Raw genomic sequence first — 8,560 nt, forward strand, 5'->3', positions numbered from 1 at the left:
AGCTGGTTCTTCGGAGCGGTGGTTTTCCCGTGCTCCGGGTGATGCCTGAGAATGGAGTGTCACCTCTGCCCTGCCTCACATCGTCCTCCCTGCAGGTGGAGGGGTGCCCCCTTGGTGAGTGGGACATGAGCAGTGGGGGAATTGGTTTTCCGAAGAATCGGCCACTGCACCCATGGGCGGCTGCCAATGCTTCTTTTTCTTCCCCACTTGGTTGTGATGGTCCAACGTCCCCGGGGCTCTGCACCCTGACCCTGTCAGTCCTTGTCCCCTGGCATTTGGGACGCATCCCTGCCTCTGCTTCAGGCGGGGTCGGCCATGACACGGCAACACACCACTTTAATCTGAGACGCTGGTGTAGATTCCTAAGACTTCTTGTTTGTTAGTTTTATCGGATTCCCCGTGGACTGTTGGTGTCCCAGGCTGCCAACATTTCTTTTATAGGTAAGAACGCGGTTTCCTCCTTTCCACCTTGAGTTCATCACGTTCCTTGGCCAGAGCTTCTAATACCGAAGCTTAATGTCAGCGGAGATGCAGGTTGGTGCCAGACCCTGCCTTGTTGACAGTGGGGCGGCCTCTGGGGCTTTGCTATTCGGCACAATGCTGGCCATTCACTGGAGTGTGCACACACACACACACACACACGTATATAAAGATATGCCCAGAGGCACCGAGAGACACACAGACATAACACACATGCACACATAGAGAGACACAAAGACAAATACAAACACGCTCATATATGCACAGGCACATGTGCACACGCTCAGACACAAATGTGCTCACAGAGACACACACACATACACAGACACACAAACACACATAAGCACACAAACACATTGGCATACAGACACACACGGACACACACGTACAAAGCCACAGCATGCACGTTCATAGGCAGACACACAACACACACATACATACACATACACAGAAACTTGTATACACACAGACACTTAGACACATGGACACACGGACTTAGACACCCACACACTTACACACACATACATTGTCCCTATTGAAAAGAAGATAAGACACTCTATTGGTAGTTTGCTGAGATTTCTTTTAATGACGGATGGTTACTCAGTGGTGTCACATGCGTTTAGCCATCCTGACAGTGTGACCTCACTGGCTTCATCCCCAAAAGGTCAGGGATTGCATTAACAAGTTTTATGGTGTTTACCTGTCAGTGGATTCTTAGACCTGATCTCAGTTATTACGTCCTTTCTTCATCGCTGCGTAGGGTTGCAGGCGTGATACCCATCGGCCCAGTGAAACTTGAATTCCAGACAAGCCAAAAACAGTTGCTCTCCACAGAAGTTTTGCATGTAATATTTGGGACATGTTCAGCCTAAAAATTAAATATTGCTGGTTTACTTGAAATTCAGAATGAACTGGGCATTTATTTGCTAAATGTGGCAACCCTATTAGAGTGGGATTCGAGCTCGTGTGTTATAGAATAACCCCTTTAGTGCTATTGGAGAGACTGCATGGACTGGGGGCGCCATGGACGGTGATGGCTTCATTAGGCATGACTTTGTGTCTTTTCCTAAGACGGGTGGTCCATTTGCCACCCTCTCTAGGACTGGAAGCCCAGGTGAGGGTTGCAGCATCATCAGATGAGGACAGTTGAGTTGAGAGCCTGATTTTTGTGGTAACAGACTTCCTTGCCCTAACTGTTTGGTCTGGAAGCCAGGACTCCACCTCAGAAACATCCCTGCCTTTTTCTGTCTTGATCTCTCCTCTGAGCTTCAGCCCGTCCACTGGACCTCTTCTGCCTTTGGAAGGAATCGAACACCCTTCTACGGATGGAAAAGAGACTCAAATGGTTTCTTCCTACAGTACCCTTGAGAAATCTTGACTTCACACATCCCTCCTTTAGAGGATGGTGCTTCTTGACGTTGCCCAACATCTTCCAGATTCATTTCAGTTGCATGCCCTGCTTTCACATTAAAGAACACTTGCTTCTCCTGACCCCTTACAATTCATGCTCCACTTGCTTCAAATATTTTTTTTTTTTGAGGAAGATTAGCCCTGAGCTAACATCTGCTGCCAATCCTCCTCTTTTTGCTGAGGAAGACTGGCCCTGAGCTAACATCTGTGCCCGTCTTCCTCTACTTTATATGTGGGACACCTGCCACAGCATGGCTTGCCAAGTGGCGCCGTGTCCACACCTGGGATCCGAACCAGCAAACCCCGGGCCGCCAAAGCAGAACGTGTGCACTTAACCACTGCACCACCGGGCCAGGCCCTGCTTCAAACATCTTTATTCCAAACACAAGTCAGAGCATGTTCATTCCAAGCATAAATCATGGAGTAGCTCTCCTCTTCTGTGAGCTACAATCCAAGTCCTATATGATAATGTTCAAGGTCCCAGTGATGTGGGGTCGGTGAGCCGAGGAGTCAAAAGAAAGATTTCTTAGACTCTCAAGATCTGGCAGTAGTGCTCTTTTATTTAGAGAATAGTGTGGAATAGCATGGGGACAGGACCCATGGGCAGTCAGAGCTTCTGCTGCCGCCGCTTCTGCTGCCCCCGCTGGCATGGGGACAGGTCCCATGGGCAGTCAGAGCTCCTGCTGCTGCCCCGAGTTGAGGGTTAGGGCTAATTTTATAAGGCATGGGTACGTGACTTATTTTTACTGGAAAAAAAAGAAAAGATGATGTAAAAAGTCATTAAATGATTTCAGTGCAGATGGGGTCTGGTTATTGTGCGGTCATATAACTTTAGATACGAATCTGGCCATATAGATCGGCATGTAGGTGAGGATGCCCCGGGCTTCTCTCCCTGGGGCGGTCCTAATTCATACCACAAAAAAAGTCCACTGGGTCATATAGTTTGGCATGTAGGCCAGGTCACCTTGGGCTTCTCTAGCTGGGGCAGCCTTAATCCACATCATAAACCCCCCCTGAACCCATTTGGCCCCAAAATCTTTTGCGGATATGGACGACGGTCAATCTTCTGTAACTACTTCCGGCTGTACAAGGTCGTAGAGCTGTCCCTAAATGGGGCCATAGGTATAGGTAGGGGGTTCAGCAGACCGGAAGACTGCACCCGTGGAGTCCAAGGCTGACAAGGCATCCAGACCCTCTGGGGACGAGAGAATCAGTTGACGAGAGGTGGTCCAGGAGGTGAAACTTTGTTGACATGCGGAAGACAAACAATAAAACAGACAACAAATTATAATAAGAAATATAAGCAGTATGATTAACCCAATGAATAAGGTTTTGATAGCAGTCCAGAAACCTGGTCCTGACCAGGAGTTCAACCAATCGTTTAGAGATAGGGGAGGGTCAGACATGGACTTAATTTGATGGTTCATATCACACAGGAAGCCAGAGATATTTTGATGGTAGTCAGGAATATAAACACAACATTCGGTTTTTATAATGACACGAGTGCCCCCCTGTGCTGCTGTCAAGACATCCAGTGCCATTCGGTTTTGGAGGACTGCCTTACACATTTGGGACACTTCTAAATCGAGCAGCGAAAGGCTATGTTGTGTATCATTTAATGCCTTCATAGTAAATTTGTTTAGGACTTCCATGGGCCAGATGACACTTTCAATTCCTAATTGGGGAAGGAAAATTGAGGCAACGTGGTCATACCAGTGGAAGACAGAGCGGGTCCAGCGCTGTTGCAGGTTGGGTAGGTTAGCAGGGGGAGATATACTAAATGTAGTTCTACCTTGCATCCAGACGAAACCTAGGGTGCATCGTCCAATCCATCCAGGTGGCAGCCAAGGCCATAAGTTGGAGCCACATAGCCACTGAGTGCCATTAGGGGCTAACCAATGTACGCTGGGCCGTCTATCCCAGTCAGTCCCAAACCAATCAGTATTTTTTAAGCTTATGATATGAGAACACATATGACGGGGAATTTGTCCCATAGGTCGGGTGCTATTAGGCCATGTATCACAGGTGTGATTGCTTTGTTCCCAACATATAGTGGCCTTTTGACTGAGTTGACCACTAGTAGGAGTGAGCCAAATATATTCGTCCCAAATTTGATATAGTCCATCCTGTGTGTATCCATAAGTTGGGGACTTTACCTTTGGAACTTTTCGTTTATGATCCACCTGTGACAAGGCAAATCTAGTTAGTATTTGGGCAGTAGTGTTGAAGGAAAAGGTTTGCTTGTGGCCAGGGAACTCCCAGGGATCAGAGATGGATGGCCACAAGGAGACATTATGATTAGTAACAGATGAATCTTGCAGAAGAGAAGAGCTAGAGTCTAATATCCATGAATGTGTACTATAGCTTCTACTGAAACATAATTTTTTCTCTCTAAAATCACCCTCATTTTTATAAAAGTTAGCCAAATTAAGATTAACTGCTCTGCCAATTATTTACATAAGTGCAGCAAGAATACCAATTGATTATACAGGCTTTTTAAAATCTGCTTTGCTGGAATTTTTATGAGGAATCTCAGATTGAACTGTAAAGGCCTCTTGAGGCCAGAAAAGCCAAGCCAAGGACTTGCCATCAGATTTTGCCTGCAGTACCTACAGGTTTGGGTGGACTCCTCTCTTCTCGAGGTCCCCCAAAACATTTTGAGGTTCCTTGCACCTGCCAGACAAGCAAGCTTCCTTACTTACCGGGTAAGATTGCCAGAATCTCTGTAAACAAGGTACCAGGCCCATGTTTCCAAGTGGCTTTAGTTCCAGAAAGTCCAATCTTTGTTCCTGAAAAGCTGTGTTGTCATATCTGAGCCTGTATATTTCTCTCAAATATGACATTCCAGTCAAAGCCTTGGTAAGATAACCAATGTGTCCTGTTATAAGGAGACCAAATTCTTATTGAACTTATGCAAATAACTATATTGCCACGAAATAACCGTACTCACAAAGAGTTTCCAAATTCTGGAGGGATCAGGTCGGGAGAAAAAGACAAATGTTTCAGTTTTGCTCATAAAGATGTATTTCACTAAATTGCTGTAAGTCATAGTTAGCATAAGAGAAAAGAAAGAAAGATTTCCTTAAACATGAGAAAACAAAACAAAACATCAAAACTCAGCAATATTTCAAACAGAAGTCATAAAAAATTATAATCATCCTCCTCAGTTCACACAGTCCTATATAATCAGTTCTTGAGCTTAATGTTCTGTTAGCAGATCTATGAGCTCAGTTTCTGTTAGAATTCTGTAATTTCTTACCCAGTTCAGTTTTACACTCTGAAAGTTTATCAGAAACCTATAGTTTAGAACCTTTGTCATAATCCTTTCCAGGAATTTCTCTGAAGACAAAACATTTGCAAAAGCAAAAAGCATCACAGTAAAACAACTATCTGCAAATGGACAAAGGACTCAAAAGGGCAATTGACAAAGAAACTTGGCTATTTCTGTGACATATAACACTTTAAGATAATAACTGGAATTATGACTGATAACCAGAACAGATTAGAATTTTAGGAATGCTATATAATGTTAAGACACGTATATTAATAAACAATGCTCAGGCATCCATTCAAAGTGACAACAGAGACAGTCAAGAGCAAACAACACCGTCAAAAAATTTTAAAAGAGACCTCTTTCTTTCTGAATATAGGAAATTATTTTAACAAAACATAGATTTTCTGTCTTTTAGGTAGAGTTAGAGCAGGCCAAAAGTTCAAGAAAATTATGCTTTGAGAGAAAACCAAATTTTAATTTCTGTACCAGCTTATTTTTAACATTAAAATTTATTCACTTAATTGGATTTACTTTAATCTTAGTCTGCTTCACCAGTCATAAAACTCCTTTCAGAATTTCTCCTTCACAAACCTTCTACAACTTTCTTTTTGCCTTCAGAATATGTCCCAAAGTCTTTCTTTTTTCCTTTCTAGTACATTAGGGCAAATTTATCTTTCTTAACCCATCAAACAAAAATACTTCCATTCTTTATACCCTCTTTACTGAAAACATACATTTTAACTTTCCTTGAATACAGAGCTGTTTTCCTTATTAATTTCCAGTAGCTTTAATTATATAGGTTAATAAGAACTTTTAACCCTTAACAGACCATAGTAAACACTAAAAAGGTAAGCAATTACGAATTGTCTTTTATACCAGCATTCTAAACACTTCATAATTTCTAGAAACATGCTGCTTTACAATAACAGACCCAAAGACTTTTAGCCTCTCTGCAATAAGAAGCCAAAAGTAGATAACTTAGAGAAGTTTAGCTGTAATGCTTGTGTGCTATCCAATCCAAAAATGACCCAGATGCTCAGATTTTTATCATTTAACTTAACTTGGCAAAACTCAAGATTGTTATCAAAACAATTTGGAAGCTGTTTTTTTTTTTTTCAAGTATACAGACCATAAAACAGTTATTGTACCCACAAAAACTTCATGAGACATTAGACAAAACTGGTCATCATTTAAAGCTATTATTTTGCTGACAAATTTAACAGACAATGTGAACTTATTTGACTAGTAAACCCAGGCTGCATGCCTGCATCATATGCAAATACTGACAACTCTGACAAGAAGACCATTTTCAATCAAACCAACAAACTTAAACAAGCTTTCATTTACCAAAGGTTAATTCACGTCAAGTTAACTTGAAAGACATTGGATTAGTTTCTACTACATTTAGAATTTATGTAAGTGCTTACTTTAAGCCAATTAAACCGAGCTCTTAATTTGGCCATACCATCCGAAGGTAAAAATGTCACACATATAACATACATAAGACATACGTACACAGAGACTGCACAGCTATTGGTTTTTTTACCAATATTTGTGGAGAAGATACTCAAGATGCTAGATTTTTTGGGCAAGGGCACGCTTATGGCTGTTTTTCCTCTCCCCTCCTCTTTCTTTCTTTTTTTTTCTTCAGTCTTAGGAATTAGAGATGGGTTAGATAGTAGTTCCTGGAGAGGGGAGATGATAATCCTTTTCGAGATAAAGGAACTAGGTGGAGTCCGAACTGCCTCTAGAGCTGTATTTCCAGTCTTGCAAGGATTTTCTAAGGACAGTTGCTCTTGATTTCCCAGAAACTGGATTGTAACTCAAATTACATTCCAGGTTGATCTACCTGTCCAACTGCATCACAAAGGCACAGAGAAACCCCTCAAATTTTCTCCCAGATGGAGTTAGAACGCATCCACAGGGTGGGTCTCTGGGGATGCTTAGGAGCCTTCCCCGTGGGGGTAAAGCCAGTGTCTGACTGACAGCAGCTGGAGAAAGGGTGCAGAGGCCGATTGCGGGTGTGCAGAGGCCGATTGCAGGTGTTGACATAGTTATAAGATTTAGTCAAGTCCCACTCAGCCTGGGCACTTTGTCTCTGAGCCAGCAAAGTTGAGGTAGGGAAGCAGGAGGCAAAGGCCTGGAACTGGCTGGAGGCTGGGGCTCCCAGAGCCAGGTTTGAGAGTTAAATCCCTGGCAAAAGGCTTATTTTTCCAATTTTACAGAAGGTCAAGGTTCTGCTCAGGTCCAGCCTGAACTTAACCTCGACTTGGTGACAACAGAAGAGATGATGAGCAAAACAGACAAAGAAAGGAAAAGAAGAGATCAGACCTTCACCCTCATGGCCTCTTCCAGAGGGTTATCAAGATAAGAGTCACACAACAGTTCCCATGCTGGGGCACACTACGCTAGCACGACAGTTCACAGAATAAATCACAGGTCTCCTACCCTCATAACCGACTCACTAGGTGACTAAAATACTCAATGAGTCAACTGTCAAGAGAGGGCACCCCCACTTAGGGTTGCTGGGGTGATCAGGCCCAGAAACCCAAAGTTGGGGCTCCCAGGGGTGGAGCCTTTTACTCTTTAAAGATTTCTTTGTTTCCCAGTTGCAAAGCTCAAACGGAGACGAAAATGGCCATTGAAACTCTTAAGAGAGACAAAAGGAACGGGTCCATTACCGTGAAAAATCCCCCCTGAACCTAGGGCAGCGTCCTACCCGTTGTTCCTACTGTGGGGTTCCTATAGCAAGGGGTGATGGGGGCGTCCCCCGGCATTGCATCCCTTGTATACCTTCCCTGTTATGCCTGGCAGTAACAGGTGCCTGGTGCCTATTCTGCCTGGCAGCATAGGCCTGGTGAATGGTCCCCGATAGAAAAGGAGAGAGAAAAGGAGCCATTACCTTGAAAATCCCCCCACTGGGGTTCCTGTAGCAAGGGATGATGGGGGCATCCCTTGAACATCTTCCCTATTCTGCCTGGCAGGAATAGCTGCCTGGTGAATGGTCCCCGGGATAAAAGGACAAAGACAGTGAGAAAGACAAAGACAGTGAGGAATTTTCCGCCAGTCTGGAGGACATTCTACCCAATTGCATCCTGGAGCCATTCTCCCAAGAAGGGGTTCCCATACTCCACCAAAGGTTAGAGTTTGGTACTTTCCTTGAACTGGAGTCCCGAGTGGGACTTTCCTCGCAGTTCAGAGCGTGGTCAGGTGCCAGAGGGAGGGATCCCAATCCAGCCTTAGGAAAAGAAACCTTCCATGGGAGTCTTGGAGATTGGCGGCCGTCCTAATGACTTAAGTGGCCGACCCGCGCCCACGTAAAATTTGTCTATTAGAGATAGAGTCAGGAAGGAATGGATTAATTCATTCTCCATCACCCTGAGGCTTAAGGTACTG

The sequence above is a fragment of the Equus asinus genome, chromosome X (genome assembly GCF_041296235.1).
Source record: "Equus asinus isolate D_3611 breed Donkey chromosome X, EquAss-T2T_v2, whole genome shotgun sequence".
NCBI lineage: Eukaryota > Metazoa > Chordata > Mammalia > Perissodactyla > Equidae > Equus > Equus asinus.